This window comes from Triturus cristatus, chromosome 6, assembly GCF_964204655.1.
Source record: "Triturus cristatus chromosome 6, aTriCri1.1, whole genome shotgun sequence".
NCBI classification, from domain to species: Eukaryota; Metazoa; Chordata; class Amphibia; order Caudata; family Salamandridae; genus Triturus; species Triturus cristatus.
Window position 1 is genome coordinate 1,899,488,392 of NC_140589.1, and position 21,057 is coordinate 1,899,509,448.

The following is a 21,057-nucleotide window of genomic DNA, read 5'->3' on the forward strand; positions in this document are numbered from 1 at the left end:
AGGTTAGTGATGGGACGGTAGTTGTTGAGGTCGTTCGCATCAGCGGTGGGTTTTTTTAAGCAGAGGGGTGACCTGCCCAGTTTTGAAGGAAACAGGAAGGGAGCCTTGACTGAGGGAGAGGTTGACCAGAGTGGTCCAATAGGAAAGAGAATGGGTATAGAAGTCAATGGCACTAGGGATGGGGTCAAGAGAATAGTTAGAGGGCTTTGTATCGAGGATGCATTTAATGAGGGCATCGTCAGAGATGGGGTCAAAGTTTTGCCAAATGATTTAAGGATTTGCGCTCCTCTGTAGGGGTAGGATGAATGACCTGATCTACAAGTGATTTCACCTTTTCTTCAAAGAATACAGCGAATTCCGCTGCTTTCTTTGTGGAATCCTCCAATTTGGAGGTTGGGGGAAGAGCGGTTTGGGTTCTTGATGAGGTTGAATAGTTTTTTGGGTCTATTTTTGGCTGAGTCAAGGAGGGATTTGAAGTGCGATGCTTTTCCAAGGAAGATGAGCTTGTGGTACTTGGATCTTGCTGAACGAAGCGTGGCCAAATTTTCGGTGGAGGGCGCTTGTCTCCATTGTTTCCCAAGGGCTCTTAGGAACTTCCTTTCTTCATTGAGGGATTTGTTGAACCAAGGTGCTGAGGGAGTGGGCCTTTTCTTTTTGCTTTGGAGAAGAGCGACATTATTGATTTCGACTGCAAGGACTGTGAGGCATTGGGAGGTGAGTTCGTTAACATCTAGGTCCGGGTCTAGCCTTGGAAGTGATAGCAAAGTAGAATCACAGAGGGTACTGAGGTCAATATTTTTAGTGTCACGGAACCAGGAAGTAGCCATCTTAGGTTGGCCGAGAGTTATAGAGTGTGATAGGTGAAGAGAGAATGGGATGAGGAGGTGGTCAGACCAGTCTACATGAATAGAGGTAGCGATAGTCAGCAAGCCTGCTTTAGAAATAACAAGGTCCAGGATTGAGCCTTTAGAGTGTGTTGTTTCTGTGCAGTGTTGGATAAGATAGTTTGCAGAGAGGAAGGTGGCCAGCAAATTCGCATAGGTGTCTTGAGGCGAGCCCCAGTGGACGTTGAAGTCACCCACGAAGATCTGATTGTCACTTTGCGAGTATTGGTCGCTGATGCAGTCCGTGAGTTCCTCCATAAACGAAGGGCTGCTACCAGGCGGGTGGTAAATAGCATGGAATCGGAAAGGTGAGCGGTGGTGCAATTGAAGCTCAAGAGATAGGCATTCAAAAGTGTGGAAGGAGCTGTTAGGAAGAGCCTTAAGTTGAAGGGAGTTTCTAAAGATGACTGCAACACCTCCCCCAACTTTGTCAATTCTGTCATTTCTAAGTATAGAATAGCCTGTGGGTACAAGGAGATCAAACAGAGTGAGCGGTATCGTTGAACCAGGTCTCTGTGAGGAAGAGCAGGTCAATATTGTGCAAGTTGATGGTATCGGAGATTTCAAGTTTGTGTTTTATTGCAGATCTGCAGTTGTGGAGCAAACAGCGCAGCTCTGACGCAACTGTTTTGGTAACGGGGGCACTTGGGCTATGAGGGGTGATAGGGATATTGTACTTATATGAGGGCGCTCGGGAGGGTTTAGGTGGGCGAGTGGTTCTGACAGAGGAGTTGGTCGGAATAGTGTAGATAACAGGGTTACTGGGAAGTGAAAGTGAAGGAAGGGTGGCGTTCGAGTGCTTGTGTGAATTTGCAGACGACAGGCTATGCTTAGCTATAATGGGGTGTGGGGGTGAGGTGCATCTCGTGTAAGGGTGAGTGTTTGCTAAAGGAATTTAGGTGTATGGAGAAGTCGAGATCTTGGAGCTTAAAACTAAAATGGTAGCTTCAAGTTGGGAGATGGCGGTGATTAGAGAGCCAAGCTTATTTTCCAGAGAGAGTAAGGAAGAGCACGGCATGTTGGGTGGCTCGATGGAAACAGGAGGGGGTGCACTAGGCAGTGTACGGCAGGGAGATGTGGGGGAACGGGAGGGGAGTAGGGGTATAGGTTTCAGAGGTAGGGAAAGGTTTTGGATGAGAGCAGGAGTTGGTGCGCCAAAGGTGAGAGGAGAGTTGTTGTTGGCGTTGCAAGAAGGATAGGAATTAAGGGCAGAATTAGGGGGCGAGAGGAGTGGGGTGGTAGGAGAGGGGAGGAGTGTGTGGCGTCATAGGGATGAAGGAGGTTTGGAAGGAAGGGAGGGGAGGGGGTTGGATAGGTCCTGGTAGCTAGGTGAGGTGGCTGTGAGGGAGTGGGTATCAGGCAGAGTGGGGGGGATTGGGAGATAGGGAAGTTGAAGAAAGGAAGTGATTCTGCTCGGTCCGAGGGAGGGAAGGGGTTACCAGGGGGGGAAAGGGGGTAGCACAGCATTGCTGGAGGAGAGTGGGGGAAGGAGAGAGATGGAATGTATATGTGGGGAAAATCGGGGTACATAGTGAGGGGAGGAGTGGGAGGAAAAGCAGAGAGGAGGAGGGAATAAGGGGAACGTAGGGAAAACTGACAAGGGGAGAGGGCCGAGGAGAGGTGGTCTAAGGAGGGGGGTGGCTGGAAGGGATAGGGGGGGGGGGGAGGAGATGAGAATGGAGTGCCGGGACGGTGCAGAATGGACGAGGAGCGTGTTAGCTAGAGGTAAGGCTGAAGTGAAGAGGGGGGGCATACTGAGGGGGGGGGGGGGGGGGGAGAATGGGAGGGGAGGTCCGAGGGGAGAGAAGAGGGTCGACCTGTGCCTCCCAAGGATGCAGCCTATTGGAGAGTGGGGGGGTCAAGGGAGGAGAAAGGGAGTAATTGGTGGAGCTAGATGGAGAGTCAAGGGATAGCCCAGTCTCAGGGGAGGGGAGTAGGGAAGGGAAGAGGCGGTCAAAGAGAGAGAGAGAGAGAGAGAGAGAGAGAGACAGGTGTCTTTGGCTTGGATCATAACAGTACCGTTGTTATAGAGTGAGATAGTGAGGGAGCCGTTAAAACCCGCAGAGGGGGAAATTTTTAGCTGTTTCCCATGAGGGATAGAGGAGGAGGAGGTGACGTTAAAGGAATAGTAAAAGCTGGTAGACCAAGAGGGTATGTCGTGCGTGAAAAAAATTAGATCATTTTTGAGCCCCCCATACCGACCATTGTAAAACTGATCGACAAAAAGGGAATCAGGGAAACATTCAATGGTGTTATGCTTGAAACGTTTTGCTGCAGCTTTAGTCAGGTTAGAAGGGTAGATGATTTTGTAGCAATTAATTCCAGACTTAATTCGAGCGGTGGCCATGTTGGGAAATTGTGGAGGAGGAGGGTGGTGGGGGTAAGGGAAGGGTGTTACTAGGAAGGTGGTGGTGAGGAGAAGTATGAGGGCAAGAAGGGGGGCGGAGCTAGCCGGCGGCGATGGCGGACGCGTGAGTGCGTAGCTCCTCGCTGAAGCCCTCATGATCCGTCCAACGATCCTTCCCCACGGCACTGCCTAGCTGGGAACGCGGGGGAATCCTTCCTCTCCTGAGCGGTACCGCTAGTGGTGCCCCCCCGACTGAATTGGGGGCAGAGTGCGCTGCTGCGCACGCCGAGGCTGTGACTTGCCGCCGCGGCCGACATCCCCGGCCTCTCCTGGAGGCGTGTCCTCCGTGCGTGCTGTGGCGGCGATATTGAAAGTGGTCCCGCTGGAGCGGGCCTGTCCCTGGACACCTCGCCGGACGACGCTACCGCGGGGCAGTCGACCCCGACAGACGGAGCTGGCACATACGACCCTGACGGCGGCGCAGCGGAGCTCCTGGGCGCCTGGAGAGCCGGGCCGGGAAGCGGGACGCCCGTGACGGACGGCTGTGGGGTGCCCGGAGGAGGAGTCCCTGGGAGCGTCCCGGGGCCCCGGAGACCAGCTGTGCGGTGCCGACGCTGGCTGTGGGGGCCCTACGGAGGTGGTGGCCGCGTTGCCCCCCCCCCCCCCCGATCTCGGCAGAGACTGGAGACCGCCCCAGGTGGCGCGAAGAGCCCGGAATTGCCCTCTCGGATGAGCCCTTGCCTGCAACACTGAGGTGCCTGGGAGTGGTGGAGAGACTTGGCCTAGTCGCGGCACAGCGCACCGGAGGCGGGTGTGTGTGCCGACGCGGTGGACTGAGGTCAGACGGCTGCGGGCTGTCCCCCTGCCGGCGCCGGCCTGTACCTGTGGGTGTACCCCACATACGAGGAGTTCCGGGGTCTGATAGCCTCTAGGGCCTGCGGTTGGTGCCCGGACCTGGGGGGAGAGCCAGACTCGGACCGCCACCATGGGGAAAACGGACAAGTCGCAGCCTAAACTTTCCTTCGACCCTTGCAAGGCGAAGGGGCCGGCCGCGGGGGAGGCGGCGGCGGGCGGCCCTGCCGCGGACGTGCCGCGGACATCCGAGAAATGCTGGTGGCGATGGAGAAGGGCCTTCAGGGCAGCCTCACGGCAATCGACGCTAAGCTGGATGCGCTCACTTACCGGATGGACCACATGTCGGAGCGCGTGGACAAGAACTCGGAGCACCTAGACATGGCGGAAAAAAGAGTGTCCCACGTGGAGGACGCGCAAACGGAGTGGGACGCGGACAGGAAGCAACTCAACAGACTGCTGCAGATCATCCAGGACAAAGCGGAGGATTTAGAGGCCCGCTCGAGGAGATCGAATATCCGCATCACGGAGGTTGCGGAGACAATGCAGACCGGGAGGATGGAGCTATTCGTGGAGAAGCTACTGCGGGCCCTGTTGGGGGAGGACGTGTTCTCTCCCATGTTCGTGGTCGAAAGGGCGCAGCGCTCGCTGGGGCCGCGCCCGAAACCTGGAGCACCGGCGAGGCCTATAATTGCAAAATTGTTGAACTACAGAGACCGGGACGTGGCCCTGTGGGTGGCCAGGGAAAAGGGCAAGCTCCAATTCTAAGGTATGGACATTTCCATTTTCCCCGACTTCACGGCCAGGGTGCAGGACGAGCGCAGGCAATATACCCCATACAAAAAACAACTCTGAGAATTAGGCCTTGACTATGCGATGCTCTACCCTGCGAGACTGCGGATCAACCGGCAGGGCCGTTCCCACTTCTTCACAGATCCGAAGGAGCTGCAGCGATCCTTGAAGGACTGGTCAAAGGAGCAGCGGAGCGACCAGCGCAGCCACAACGACTCCACGGACGAGACCTCACGTCTGGAGGACCAGGACTAGCCCAGGGTGGACTGCCGGACTCCGGGTACAAAGGGGTGGGCTGCCTTTTGCCTGCTGAGTGGGGGGTTGATTGTGGCCTGGACTGCGGAAGGGACATTGGCGCTATCCGACTAGCTGAGTTTAGTGCGGTCACCCATGGCGAAGCCGTTGCTGCCTCCCGGTGAGATTTTTCTGATATCTTGGCCTAGTGGGAGCCTTGGGGGCCCGGTGGTTTAGATATAAGGTGTGGCGACACGTGGTGCCTGCTCGGAGGTTGACATGCGTAGTCTGGCTCCTGGGGTCCTGGGAGGGCCCCCCCGGGGCGAGATTTGTTCCCTGCTTCCCTGACTCTGATGAGTGTTTCCCCGGGGTGGGGGGCTGGCGGGCGGCGCGGCCTGAGTGTTCTCGTTGCACGGAGTGTCTTCCCGGGTTCCTCGAGGGAGTGATCAGAGTTTCTACCCGGGTGCCATGGGGTAGTGGCGACGGGGCCACCCACGTGGGGTGGTGTACGAGGGCAGGGCGAGGTGGGTATGCTTTGCCCGGAGGTGCTACCTAATTGGGAGTATTTGGCGCCCGGCAATCTCTGCCCCCACGCTGCGGCTTTCGGTGGTCCCTGCTGGGGCTGCTAGGGGCAATGTTACTGAGTGATGTTTGTGGTTTAGAGGGGTGGGGGGTGGGAGTGGGGTCCTGTCTGGCCAGGTTGGGGGAGGTCAGCTGTGGGTGGGGGGGGGATTGCAGTTGGGGGGGGGGGGGGGGGGGGGGGGGGGGGGGGAGTTCGTGAAATGTGGGGTGGAGGGGTAGACGACGGGCTGCGAGACCTGTGTTTTGATGTGTTTCCGGCATATTGGGGGTGGAGGACTGAGACTCGCCTAGTCAATGACCACCGGAGTAGAATCCCCCCTGTGAGCACGGATGCAGTGTGGATGTTGCGATGGCTGCCCCTGGAGTGGTGAATGGTGAAAGTGATGCTGGCACTCTCAGTGCGCTTACCTGGAATGTCAGAGGGCTGAATGACTTCCGTAAGCTCCGGAAAGTGCTCAACTATTTCCGCAGGCACCGCATTGACCTAGCTCCAATACAGGAAACGCACCTTCCCCTTGGGAGCAAAATGCTTTTGGCACGAGGCCTGGCGGGCATCAGTGTGGCGGCCGGCTTTACAACGCACTCCCGGGGGGTGGTCACTTGGGTAAACCCGACCTCCAAATTGAAGCTGACGGTGCTGGAGGCTGACCCTCACGGGCGGTATTTACTCGCTAGGTGTACAGGGCAGGGTCATGACCTGGTGGTGGTTAACGTGTATGGTCCCAATTGCGACGATCCAGAGTTTTACGGCATGCTGGCTGCTCTTTGTAGGCAATACGCCCCTGCCAGAATGGTGTAGGGGGGGGGGGGGTGACCTCAATTCTATATTCGACCCGTCGGTAGACCGCTCAGCGGGGACGGTGCGGCGCCCAGCAGCTGCGGCCATGCATATGCAGGCAGAGATGACTAGGCTCGATCTGGTTGATGCCTGGAGGCATGGTCACTCGGGGAGGGGAGGCTTCACGCACTATTCTGCGCACCACGACGTACACACTGGAATTGACTACTGGTTGGTGTCGCGTTCCCTGCTGGCGGCGTTTAGGGGGTGCATAGTGCTCCCCCGTATGCTGTCGGATCACTCCCCACTTCTCCTAACTTTTGACTTTCCCGATTAGGAGGATACCTCCGTTCACCTGGCGCCTGCCGCCCTATTCGTTGTTGGACGAGGTTTTCAGAGGATAGCTGGCGGAAGACATAGAAGCGTTCTTCGATAAGAACCTGGGCTCAGTGCAGAGCTTCCACACACTGGGATTCGTTCAAGGCTTACATTCGCGGCATGGCTATGGCCAAACACTCTAGTGTCCTTAAGTGCATCCGACTGCGAATGCGGTCCATTGAGACGCAGTTTGAACAGCAACGGCTGCGCTCTCCAGCAGCCGGGTTCGAGACTAGCATTAGTGAATTGGTCACGGAATACAACAGCGAAGCAGACAGAGAGGTGAAGCACCAAGGGCAAGTATGCAACCGCCCGTACCTACGGGGAGGGTGAGCGTCCGGGCTCGTTGCTGGCAAAACTACTGCGTATTAGCAGACGGCCCCTGGTGGTGGAGGAGCTCGTCACCCCTGCAGGCACAGTCCTCACAGACCAAGAGGAGATTGTTGCTGAATTCAGGGAGTTCTATGCCGACCTCTATTCCTCTAAGTCGTCCCAGATGGAGGAGGAAATAGATGATTACATCAGCTACATCAAAATGCCCTTCTTGTAGAACTCACAGAGGGAGTTTCTGATGCTGCCCATACAACAGGACGAGATCCGGGAGGCACTGGGGGGCATGCGGTCGAGCAGTGCCCCAGGCGCTGATGGGTTGACGGTGGCCTTCTACAAAGCATTCCTAGACTTGCTTCTACCGCACCTGATCACGCTTTTTGATGAGATAGGCCAGGAGGGGTGCATGCCGGACACTGAGAGAGGCACTACTTGTCACGGTTCTGAAACCCGGGAGTCCCCCAAACGTCTGCGGGTCCTACCGACCCCTTTCGTTGCTCAATGTGGACGCCAAGCTGTATACTAAGGTCCTGGCCACGTGCCTGGCTCTGCTGGTGCCGGAGCTCGTGGCCCCGGAGCAAGCGGGCTTTATCCCATCGAGGAACCTCACATATAACATTCATACGGTATGGGAGCCATGCAACATGTGCGCCCGGATTGCAAGGCTCTAGCGCTTTTCCTGGACATGGAGAAGGCATTCGACTCTGTCGAGTGGCCATTCATGGTGCGTGTCCTCCGTAAGGTTGGGCTGGGTGAGCCCTTCCTGCAGATGTTGGGAGCTTTGTACCAGCGCCCCACTGCTAGGCTGCGTATCGGGGACCGAGTCACGGACGCTTTTGACATCGGCAGGGGCACTCGGCAGGGCTGCCCCCTTTCCCCGCTCCTATATGCCCTGGTGGCGGAGCCTTTGGCCTGCGCTATCCGAGAATATCATAGATATGAGGGCATCTGCTTCCCCACCTATAAGATTGGCATTTCAACATATGCTGATGACACCCTCCTGTATGTCAGGGACCCGGAGGTGAATCTTCCCTCCATTCTCAGGGAGGTGGTCAGGTTCGGGGCGCTGTCTGGCCTTAAGGTTAACTGGAGTAAGTCGTTGGCGTTCCCTCTATCGCCGGTGACGCTGCCGTTCCCCATGGAGTACCCCCTGCAGTGGACAACAGACTCGATACGGTACCTGGGGATTCAGCTGCACAGAGACCCGGAGGTGCTCCTTCGGGAAAACTATGGAGTGGCATACAGCAAGTTAGTAGAGGACGTGGAGTCCTGGAATAGGCTCCCCCTGATATTGCTGGGCAGAATAGCAATCATGAAAATGGTAGTCCTGCCGAGATTCCTGTTCCTGTTCAATAATATCCCGATTGTGCTATCCAAGGCGTTCTTCAAGCAGCCAAAACAAACGCTTATTGCCCTTGCCTGGGGTGGCAAGCAGCCTAGAGTGCGATGGGAGGTGTTGACACTACCGTACGAGCTGGGGGCGCCGGACTTGGAACGGTACTACCGAGTCGCGCAGGCGGCGCATCTACATACGTGGATTCATGCTGACCCGGGGATCCCTCACGTGATCCTTGAGAAATTGTTCGCGGACCCGCTGCCCTTGCCGGCGATTGCCTTTCAGCAGGTGGGGCATAGGGTGGGCAGCCTGGACTCCCTTAAGGCCACGACTCACGCTTGGCGGGAGTTGGCGACAGCCCGGGGCAGCCAGATTTTGTACTCTCCGTTGTTGCCGGTGGAGTGGGCGGTGTGGCTCCCCCCGCTGCGAGAAAAGGGTGTGATACGGGCGCTGAGCAAGTTGGGCATTTCGCGGATGGAGGATCTGTTCGTTAACGGGGTGGCCAAGACGTGGGACCAGCTTGGATCGGCGCCGCCGATTCCCACGCCAGTACAGCGATTTCAGTTCCACAGAGTGCGAGCTGCGCTCTCGGTCATTCTGGGGCCGGGGATGGCGGAACCCCCGGAGGTTCTGGAACTCACCTATGTAATAAAGACCGCGGCGTCTGCCAAGCTGGTCACGACACTCAAACGACTGGGGGATCAGCATATACCGCACCGGTGCGGCGCAGCGAGACTTGCATGGCAAACGGACCTCAGCATGGAGATCACAGATGATATGTGGAGGTACTGCTGCGCCAGCACCAAGACGGTCTCATTAAATGGCCGGCACCGATTGGTGCATTTTAAATTCTTGCAGCGCGTATATTACACTCCGCAGAGATTGCATAGGTATGGGCTGCGTCAGTCTGCGGAGTGTGAGCGCTGCCACTACCCGGAAGCAGATTTCATGCATATGGCCTGGCGCTGCCCGGGGGTCGCCAGGTTCTGGGCAGAGGTTTTCCGGGAGCTCAGTAAGATACTGGAAGTGGAGATTCCCCCTAGCCCCGCTTTGGCGTTGCTGGGGTACTCTCGATCCCTCAAGCCGGCACTGCGTCGACTAGCGGACATTGCACTGTTAATAGCCAGGAGAGTGGTGGCGATTTGCTGGATGAGAGGACCTCTGCCCACCAAAAAGCGATGGGCCAGCGACATGTTGTATTGTAGTACGCAAGCAAAGATATACAGCGAACTGCTTCCGCCTAAAAGCCGCCCCAAGAATTTTTGGGGGCTGTATAGCGCGTCGTTGAAGCCAGGGGACCCCGAGGTGGATAGTCAGGGGGGGGGACACAGAATGTAGAACCCAGTGGGGGCGTGATAGCGGGGGGAGACGCTGACCTCGGTCGTGAAGCCGGGGAGGGGCGCCTGGGAGGCACGTAGTAGTACAGAATGGTAGAGAGCGCTGCATGCGGAGAGTGCGGATAGCCGAGTTCCTAGATCGACTGGGTCGGGTTCCCGACTGGACCATATATGGGGTGAATGCGCTGTCAGGATGATTGTAGACCGACTGAGGGTGGGCACTTTGTCTATGCGCGCCGGGATGGCGGGACGACAGAAGCGTGCGAGCATTTCAGAGACATAGGGGTTCGGCGGTGCGTGTGTGGTGAGTGGGGTGGGGGGGGGTTAGTGCAACGGTTGGAGCTTTCAGGGGCTACGCCAGAGATGTGGGTTGTGGTTGGCGCGTGGGTGCCTACGAATACCGAGGCCACACTATTGTAGAGCGGGGAGTCTGCCACAGATCCGGCTGTAGCCGAGACATTGCTTGGGTGCTATTAATTTATTGACGGTGGGAACGCCGCCGGTCCTCCGGGATGTCGGCTAAATGGCTGTGTAAGTGTGACCTCTACTACCAGCACGAGGACTTCCCCCACCCTCTGCGTTGCAGTATGCCCGAAGGGCGATTGTTCCTGTATTGCTCCTTTGTGTTAATAAAGGTTTTTTGAAATAAAAAAAAAAAAAGTATGAGGGCAAGAAGGGGGCACATAATCCAGACGTCGGGTGAAGGGGCCTGAGTTATGGTGGAGACAGGAAAGTGAGGCGATTAGGGATAGGTTATTACTACAGAACAGGGCTGATTCAGCAAAATAGGACTGAAGATGGAGTGGTGTAAGAGGAAAATCACTATTTAACATCATCCTGTGACAAACCACATTATGCACAGCATCACAATAGGCACCAAACGCAATTTGCACCCAAAATCTCAACAGTCTAATATTAGACACTTGCCTCCTAAGTATCACCCACATTATGGGCAAAAAGCACAGGGCAAAAAGCACATACTTTCACTAGCATAAACCAAAGTATGCAAGACAACCTAAAAATCATAAAAACACAATTTAGAGGTAGCCAGAACAGGGTCTGAAAATCAAACTACAAGAAATACATTTCCTAGCACCACAAATACACAATGGGGCCTGGCGCCCTACAAACCACCAGGACCCCCTGGTCAACTGGCCAACTCAAAGGGGCTCAAATGCCCTGTGCCCAGAATGTCGGGGCTGCTGCCAATGCAGCGAAAGAACAGCGTGCGTACTTGCGCAGACCTAAACGTTGCAGCTGGCACTAAGTGCTGCACAGCTGTGAAGCAATGGTGCAAGGAGTGCATCTCACTCCTAACTCAGACAGAACTACCTGCAAATGCCCCAAGAGTCTAGAGGAGGATAACTTTCGTCAGTTCACCCGTTGGGAGAGGATTTATCTGCTCTTATTGTGCAGCTGTTCCCACCATTGTCTCCAGCTTAATATATATATATATATATATATATATATATATATATATATATATATATATATATATATTCACTGAAAAAACCATAGGTTTCACACACGTTATAGTTAGGAATTAGCATTTAAAAAACCTTGCAAATTCACTGAAAAAACCATAGGTTTCACACATGTTATAGTTAGCGGAAATTTTACTGATAAAAAACCAATGAAATTCCCCCGTTATAGTTAGTGCAGGCAACTATAACTCACGCGACCGCAATCCTCTGCTGATGCTAATACTGTATTTAGACACTTATTTGCCCATGTCTTCTTCCATACATTTTTAGCTATACATATATTACAAATATTTTTTTTTCATAAAGACACATGTCATCAGCAGAAGATTGCGGTCGCGTGAGTTATAGTTGCCTGCACTAACTATAACGGGGGAATTTCATTGGTTTTTTATCAGTAAAATTTCCGCTAACTATAACATGTGTGAAACCTATGGTTTTTTCAGTGAATTTGCAAGGTTTTTTAAATGCTAATTCCTAACTATAACGTGTGTGAAACCTATGGTTTTTTCAGTGAATTTGTACGGTTTTTTAAGTGCTAAGTAACTTTACGCCATTCGTGGCGTGCGCGCCCACTTAACGCAGTTCGTTCCGTGCGCGCACGGTGCGCTTCGCGCACCCTGCGCGCACAGTGAGCACGCGGTGCGCTTTGCGCACCGCGCGCCCACTTTACGTAGTTAGTGCCGTGCACGCACGGTGGGCACGCAGTGCGATGACAAAGCAAGAAAGCACGTCAACAAATCTGTTTCTGCTTTCCTCCGTGACTATGGTATGGGTGCCATTTACCACAACAACTTGCGTTATGACATGCAAGACATTTATAGAGGAGATGGTGTGCACTTCAATGATGAAGGGAACAGAGTCTTCCTCTTGAACCTTAGACTCTGCATCGGTACTTACTTGTAGGTACCACTAAAAAATCATTTCATAAACACAACGGCTCTTTTTAGAGCCCCCTAATATCTAAACACTTAAATCTGATTTTCATTTTTTTTTTTTTCCTACCGTACGCTTACCGTACGCGTACCCCGTGATTTTTTTTAAAATCAATAAATGTTTTCTTTGTACTTTTCTGTCCTTCTTTGACCCCCTTACAAATGTTAGGGGGTCTGTAACTCTCCTCATTGCCCCCTTTCCTTGTTTTCACTCTTTTTTTTCAGAGTGAAATACACAAAATGGCGGCCGCCGCTTCCTGGTTTCGGCCGATTCGAATGTTTACTAAGATCTAACAGCCAATCAGAATCGCGCTTGCGCACGCCACCGTACGCTTACCGTAAGCGTACGGTAAGCGTACCGTAAGCGGGCTCAGATATATATATTGATTTAAAGGCTATTTTCTCAGAATCTACTGAACAGATTTACACCAAACCTACAAAAGGCACTTCCTTGACCTAGGGACTACCTCTGCCAAATTTTGAGTAATTCTGTTCAGCCGTTCGGGCTGTAGCTCGTTCTAAAGGTCCTATGGAAAAATGCATGGGAAAAACGCGTTTTGGGACCCCCCTTTTATCTCAGCCCCCGCTTGACGGATCCCCCCCGAGACTTTCAGGGTAGGAGCGGAGCGTAGCGCCCCACCTATTTTGAGAAATTCGCGAGGATTCGTCGACCGGCGCCAAAGTTATTCAAAATAGAATGTTGAGGTTTTCCTATGGAAACGTGGTCCTAACTATAACTACCTACTGGCGACCGCCAGTAGGCAATATATATATATATATATATAGCAGCAGACGAGAACAAAAAGAACGTATTCAGTCTTTTTACATTTCTTTTAGTCCTTTATCTTCAATTTCTACTGGTGTTGCATAAAAAGCAACCCGCGTGGTTCGTGCAGTACCGCATATAGCCCAGATAACTTCTTCAGGGAAGTATAGAAGAATGTTGGGACCCTGATGTCTCAGGCAAGAGAAAAATAATTGATGTCTTTAGTCCCTCAAAATAGAAGTCTCTTCAGGTATTGGAAATATAAATGATGTCGAGGCTGAGTACATTCAGAGGGATATGTCTGCCTCCGTCATGTGAAGTAACTCGAGTCTTTGAAGTGCACAAAACCCACTGGATAAATGTTCGAAAAACGTGACTCTAAAAAAGCATGTACAAAAATCCTTCTAGCCACAGGAAGCAACACTTATTCGGGTTGATAGCTGGGACGTACAAATCTGGCTGTGAAGGAGAGCATCAGCAGAGCCCTTTTTGCAGCAGGAGAGAGCATCAGCAGAGCCCTTTTTGCAGCAGGAGAGAAGTAAAGCGGGCACTACTTGATGTAAAAGCAAGTTTGACGCAAGGTGACCTCTCAATACTGCTTAACGCTGAGCTTCCGACACCGTTTTAGGAACAGCTATCAGTGACAACCATGTCGTCGTGGAGATGAAATTGGGTACACAATAAAGTGCTCCTCTTATGCATCAGCCGCTGTCCCAAGAGCAAGTGCCTTCTCGCATTTCCTTTAGCGCTCGGCACCATCGGGAAAATTACATCTCCTGCGTCGTCATGAAATCGCCATTTTAGGGTCAGGCGCTCTGCAATAACTCACCAGTGAATTAAAAAACAGTCCCTCCATGCAGCACGTCCCCCAGATTACTCACACTGCATCCACCTTGCGTGTAGAAACACTCAGCCTTCGCTCCCCATCACCACCGTGATCGAAATGGCATTCTCTGCAAGGCTATTGCATCCACCATTTTAGCATCAGGCCACAACAAGAAATAGACACTGCAAGCTTAATAATGGGCCAAACCGGTGTAAATACCTGAACAGAAGAATTGCCAGATTAAAACCTTGTGGATCGGTTGCCTAAAAAGGTAGTCCAGGTCATAATAGTCCACAGATGGATCCGAAAAGCCGTCGCTCGTAATCCGCCATTTTGTGCTACACGAATCACACTCGACTAAGTTTCCAACGTTGATTACTTCAAAAGGTTCTTAAAACTTCTTTCCAGGGCCGCTTGCTGTAGTATCCAGTTCCCATGGATACCCCAGAAGAATCCAGGCTCCGTCGCTAAGGCAACCAATGAGCTACCATTTGTTAAGACATAACATGCACGTCAGCGCCCGCCCTGGGGCCGCCACTCGCGTGAACCCGGACACTTTCCTTGTGTGAACGGGCGCCTTGTTTACTTCCGCGTGCCCCGGCGCACCTCAGGAGACGGCGCTACGCTTCCGTCAGTTTGAAGTTAAACTCCGCTGCTGACAGTAGACTCATCCAGTTACAATACCCGCCTTGGAACCGGAGGCCTCAGCCGCGGGTGCTGAGAGAGACCGGCCTCGGGGGCAGGGTGTGTACCCGTGGAGAGGAACCAGGGCGTGGTTACGAACGGTTGAGCTGCGTGCGTCCTGCCCCTGCCCATTGCCCCGCCTGCCCCTCCACTGACCGCGCAGTGTCCTTGTCCTGCCCCTGCCCATTGCCCGGAGTGCCCCTCCACTGACCGTGCAGTGCCCTGCCCATTGCCCTGAACGGCTCACCGCGCCCTGGGGCAATTCATTATCGCCCCCTTCGAAACCCATTAGTTTTCCCCGTAGGTAAGGCAACGCCCCTTAATACCACGAGCACCAGTTACATAACACAAGGGTACATTCATTTTTGTTAGGGGGAGGGTAAGCGATTCGCCCAGAATCACAGGAGATGGAACAGACGCCGAAACTCCAACCTGCTCTCCCAGCTCCAGAGTCAGCTACTCAGGCCCTTACGCCACAATTACATCGCAGACAGACGGGAAACAAAACCCCTCTCACTCTGTGCCTTCCCCGGCTCCAGTCCCCCCACACCGACAACTCACCTGCAGCAGATCACACGGCGCGCTCACTTCACGCAGCACTTCGGGATGAAAGTAACTCCCTGGCTGTCATCCAGGGCTTATGTGGTCGCCCCACCCCTGCCATTACCAGTGACGTCAGAGTGTGGCATGGGGAGGGGGCAGCCTTAGCACACCTTCCAATCACCCCCACCTCTTTCGGGTAACAGGTTTCAGGACGAGGGATAAGGGGCGGAGCCTACAAAAAAGTTTGTCGTCATTAAAAAACAATTCAGGAATTAGCGTTTAGATGTCATTAAAGATACAATGTATACATTAAGGCCGATCTTCTAACACGCCCCCAGCCTCCCTCACTCTCTGATTGACAGGAGTGAGTGACACCGGGTCATTTCGAAAAGAGAAACAGAGAAATGTTCGGCGGCTGCTCGGGGGGAACAGAGACAAGAAAAGCTGAAAACAGACCCAGAGAGCGCTTCCGATGCGGATATTTTACCCTCTCACAGCTGCAGCTCTGCCACGGACAGTCCAATACTCCTGGATGTGAGAAGAGGATACAAACAAGCATTGGCGCTGTGATTACAGTCTGTAAAGCATAGCTGCCAAGGGTTCAGATTTGCTGTGTGTGACATTTTCATAATTTCAGTGCAATTGTGAGTGACATTTCAATGACTACGAGTGACACTTTCCTGCGAGCAAAACCGAGCAATGAAGACGATTGAAACATATAAATATTAGAAATTAGACCCATCTAGGGTGACCAACTGACATGGGTGTAAATTCAGGACAGTGAGTGTAAAAATTCAGGACAAGGGGTCAAAATTCAGGACAAAAATTCAGGACAGGAGGTCAAAATTCAGGACAAAAGGTACGTTTTACAGACACATCAGAAAAGGTTGCGCAATAGTATATAAGTAAGTAAATAGACAGCTACTAAAGTACAAGTGAAAATAAGTTTACATTAGGTTGAGACAATTGTGCACTTCATGGTTTGTCAGTGTGCGCGCAGCTTTAAGCAAATGTGCAGGTCTTTTTGTGGTAACAAAACCGCCCCCACCTTTCCAGCTCCCAGAGAAAATGCCTTATGCCGGGTCCAGCCAGTCCGGCTTTGATACCACCCTCCAATGGTGCCCCTCATCTTCACATAGACCCTCTCTCATGTGTATTTAATGTCTTCTATAGTGCTAATCATCCCAAGTATGTGGGGCAGAGTGTCGGAGTGCGTTACAACACACACATATTATATAGAGACAATCACTTATATAAATGTGAAAGTCAATGTATAAGAAATGCTGCTTAAGATAATGGGGCTTACAAGGTGTAATCATACTTTCATCCATCATTCAGTCTTTCACCATTCATTCTGTCCTTCCCTCTGTTCCCATCCATGTTCATATTCAACCATATGCAAACCTATCCATCACGTATCCTTCCATCCATCATTTCACTCATCCATCCCTCAATCCACCCTTTTACTCATCCATCATCCATCCACCCTTTCACCCTATCCATCCGTGCACTCATCCATCCACTCTTCCACCTGTCCATCCATTCACTCATCCATCCAGCCATTTACATATCAAGCCATCCTTTCACTTACTCATTCATCCATCCAGTCACTCATCCTTCTACCCATTCACCCGTTCAGCCATCCATGTACCCATCCCCCTTTCACTTTCAATTCCCCTTTCACTTAGCCATCCATGCTTCCATCCACCCACCCACCCATCTACTCATCCACTCATGAATCCATCCATTGAACCTATCATTCGTCCATCCTTTCACTCATCCATTCATCCTTTCTCTCATCCATCCACCCTTTCACTCCTTCACTCATCTATCCATCCTTTTGTCCATCTACCCGCCCTTTCACTCACTCATCCAGCCTTACATCCACCCTTTCACTCATCTGTCCATCCATTCACCCTTTCACTTATCAATTCAGCAATCCTCCCTTTCACTTATCAATCCATCCATCATTTCACTTATCCATCCACTCATTCTCTCGCCCGTCAATCACCCTTTCACTCATCCATCAATCCATCATTTCACTTATCTATCCAGCCATCCATCCACCCATCCCTTCACTTACTTACTCACTTACCTTTTCACAATAATTATGAGACCCATCAAGAACTCCACCCTCGCTGTAGTTCCTAAAGCGAGGGGTGGGGTGGGGCAGGGTTCACTATGCCCCGGCCCTTAGGCAATCTGAAAAAGTGGAAGGCATGAGTCATGCATGATGCACAGAACCTGGACGTGGGGCGACTGTGACATAGTGTTGTTTCCAGAGCTTTAAGTGGGATGTAAAAACTAAGGGGGTCTCTCCAAAAGGGTGTTTAATGTAATAAAATGCGTGGCTTAAAACACATAAGCTAAAAATCTGTGCTTAATATAATGTGCCGCCCGACTGGTATTTTTGTTGCTTGTGTCATTGCATCCAGATATATAATACAACAAGTAACGTTACACTTGGAACAAGTAACGTTACAACTACAACAAGCCAGAACTATTGGCTTTGTCAATGGTTGTTGCATAAAATAAAAAAGCAGCAACCATGGCTGCTATACTATAACTATAATCCTTTCCTTTGAACTTCTTTCACCGCCTCCTTCGATTAACTGGATTCTCAGGTAGCAGCAACATGGGCGTTTTTGCACTTCCATGTGACAGAATGCTCTGCCTGGACCGAGGCAGGAGGAGGCCACCGCATGCTGTGCCAGCCCAGACTGCCCCATTGTCATTCTGTATGTGGCAATCAGCCCCACACAGAATGACAATGGGCGGGGTGGGGCTGCTCTTGCACTCAGAGGAGTGCGAGGCGGCCCCATCAGGGAGCTGAGGCCTCTCGCAGGGGAACAGATCTGTTCTCTGTAAGGCCTAAAATTACGGACAAAAGGCGTCCGTAAAAAGGATCCTCACGGACAACGGACATGAGGTCCAATTTACGGACTGTCCGTGAAATTTACGGACGGTTGGTCACCCTAGACCCATCTGAGCAACAAGAAACTCTAAAAAGATCGTAAAACTGCTGCTATACTCCAGAAATGGAAGGACGCAAACCAACCTGACACATGGACCCCAGACAGGCCACTTGTTACTGGTCGGAAGTCTTAGCCTCCATGCTGGCATCAATACCAGAGTGAGTAATAGAAATGCCCTTCCAGGGAAGGGTTAATCTGGAGCCCTCCAAAGCCATGAAAACCGTTTTCATGAATTCAACTGAAACAGCAAAGCTTTCAAAGCGCTGACATTTATTCCTGGATTATTTCATTCATATTGCGTCATATGAAATGATCCTGCTGATTATTCATTCACAGTTAGAACAATCCAAAGGTTGGTAAAGGCAGCTTGATAAGCGCCAGGAAGGTTTAACGGGTCTAGTGCCAATATCGGCCACACTCACCAGCCCTCCTGCAGCAACATACAGGTAGCATAAATAATCAACGTGTACACAATAAGGAGCTCTAGAGGGAAAGAAACCCAGGTCGCCCTCCACTCAAATAGTCTAATACTACAAAGACCTGGGTGTCAGAAGGTTTTTTTGCCATACATACTGGTTCTAGCCTTATAGGTCTTTTGTACTCCCCCTAGTCAGAAGGTCTTTGGGGGTAGTTGCCAGCTAGTTAGCTACCTTCACTTACTTAAAAAACAAAAAACGCTTAACAATTTTACTCCGAACAGTCTCGCAAATGATCGTGAAGGTGTCTAAACTCATGTGTAGTACACCTGGGGTTTCTCAATGTGATTAACTACTGAGGAAACCGTGAATAAACAAATAACTTTCAAAAAATGTGAGAGAGACGTGATGGCACCTCACGTGCGCAACCCCAATTGAGCCTGCTGGCTGGTACTCGTCAGCATTGCCCACTCTTCTCATCATCGGCAGCCATCACGCTCCAAAACAATAATAAAGAGGTATCCAAAAGATAAAGCCAAAACAAAACAAGTGGTGCGACTTAATAGTGAAGATTAAAAAGTGAAACAGGTACACCCACTATAGGTTCAAACTTTATTCCGCCTTAGGAGTGCACCTACTTCAATGCTTAAAAAGGTTGCTCAATATGCATACCCTCCTTATATGCCAACATGTTTCATCGCCTGGATTCTTTTTGGCGATTTCGTCAGGGCAACAAACGTCGCATGGCACACGATAAGGACACTTCTTAAAATCACACTCGGAGACTGCCAAGAGTAAAAAGACATACACACATAACACTTAACTATGGTGTTCATCCCTTCTTTCTAGACCCATTCGGACTCTATTGCGTGTGTCTATGAATCATTATTCCCTTACCCTCGTGGAGCCTTGGCCTCGCGTACCAGCTCGATGAATGAGGTCACCAATAGGCTCCTTATGTGAGTCCTCGGGGTTTTTGTGTGGCATTCCACCGTAATGCCAAGCTGTTAATAATTTTAAACAATTGGTCAGAATATTCTTGTGTTCTATTCCAGCCTATTATATGATCTCCCTCGCCATATAGATATTCATATTTCTTCGGGTGCTCAAAAAGACTCTGAAGTCATGTCAGACTGCTTGTATTCTCTCTGTAATACAAATACCCTCTCTCATCGGCAGGCCAGCCCCGTTCTATCCTTAAGACTCACTAGTGTTCTGACTCGTTCGTAACCCGGTCTCTCATGCTAGCAGGCGATTGTCTCATGGCCTCTAACACTAAAACATTTGCAACATACTGGTGCCCTCCCCTCATACATCACACCTCCTTACCACCTAAAGCCTCACGGAGCTCCTTCTCTCCGCCGGTCACCGGTGTTGTGATCCCGCGGTCAATTTATGCTACCGCCCCCTACTCGTCTTCCTCTGCGCGTAGCTAGAATGGGCGCCATCTTGGAAAGGGGTGGTGTGAATGTATTTCCCGTCAGGTGTTTCAGTGCCTCGAGGTTAGTGCCTTTTTGCCGAGGAAACATGCACCTACATTTGGACTGTGCCGATGTATTGAACAGTGCTTTAAAACAGTTGTAACTTAAAACAAAAACTCCCCACATAAGGACCCCCTCATAACGGGGCAGAAACACGCGCCATCTTGGATAGGGGGGACTCGTGTGTATCTAAAGTTTTACTATTTAGCGTCCCAGATTGAATTTTGATTGCTCTGAGGTGATGTCTTATGTATATATAGTGTAATCTCCATCCCACCATTTATGTATATATAGTGTAATCTCCATCCCACCATTTATGATATTGTGGCTTACTACATGTATAGATGAGTCTGAAATAAATGGGAGGCGTTTATCCACATATATATTACTCCGGCGAATATGCTGCAATCTAAGTGACGCATTGGTCTAAAATGCATCCATGTTATCGCTTGTGGGGCATGATGTCACTTGACGCGTTTATCAATAAGTCCAAGAAGGCCCTTGCCCTCAAAAGCATAACAACACATCCTCGTCTTGTGGGTCTTTGTCAAAATCTAGGCACCGCAAAGATCTAAAGCCCTCTCAGGGTCCTTCAACACGATCACAGATAGGGTTGGCGGAAGCGAGGCTCGCTCGTTACTATAGATGTATCAGTGCTTTAAATACTCAGTATCTCGCCTTCCCCCATTCGATTTGATCGTTCAATCCCTCTCGGTCGGTCTTCTCTTGGAAAATCCATCTCGCTTCCTTTGAAGCCAAGATTTCTTCCACATTTTGAGGCTGGCCCATCATTCTCTCCAAGACCACCCAGGTAAAGGTGTGCTTGGTGTGATGGCAATGTTGTACCAGCTTTGTCGTTAACTTGCCTGCTCTAATGGTACTAAGATGCTCTTGCATTCTAATTTTCACCTTCCTGGTAGTTAGTCCTATATATTGAAGGTTACATTGGCAGGTTAATCTGTATACAACATTAGCAGTGTTGCAGTTGCTAAAATGCCTCAAGAACCAGGTTTTTCCTGACTTTAGAACTACACTTTGGGTTTTCTTCGTAAGTGCGCACACTGAACACGACCCACACGGGTGGTGGCCAGGGGGGATGG

General features: G+C 51.3%; 1 pseudogene across 1 annotated transcript in view; it reads right to left on the minus strand.

Annotated features, from left to right (window-relative positions):
- LOC146822365 (uncharacterized) overlaps positions 1–14,702 on the minus strand; it is a 56,904-nt pseudogene extending 42,202 nt beyond the window's left edge. Inside the window, exon 1 of the transcript XR_014963263.1 lies at positions 14,078–14,702. The product of XR_014963263.1 is annotated as an uncharacterized LOC146822365 (transcript). The remainder of the gene's footprint in view (positions 1–14,077) is intronic.
- Between the last annotated feature and the right edge of the window lie 6,355 nt (positions 14,703–21,057).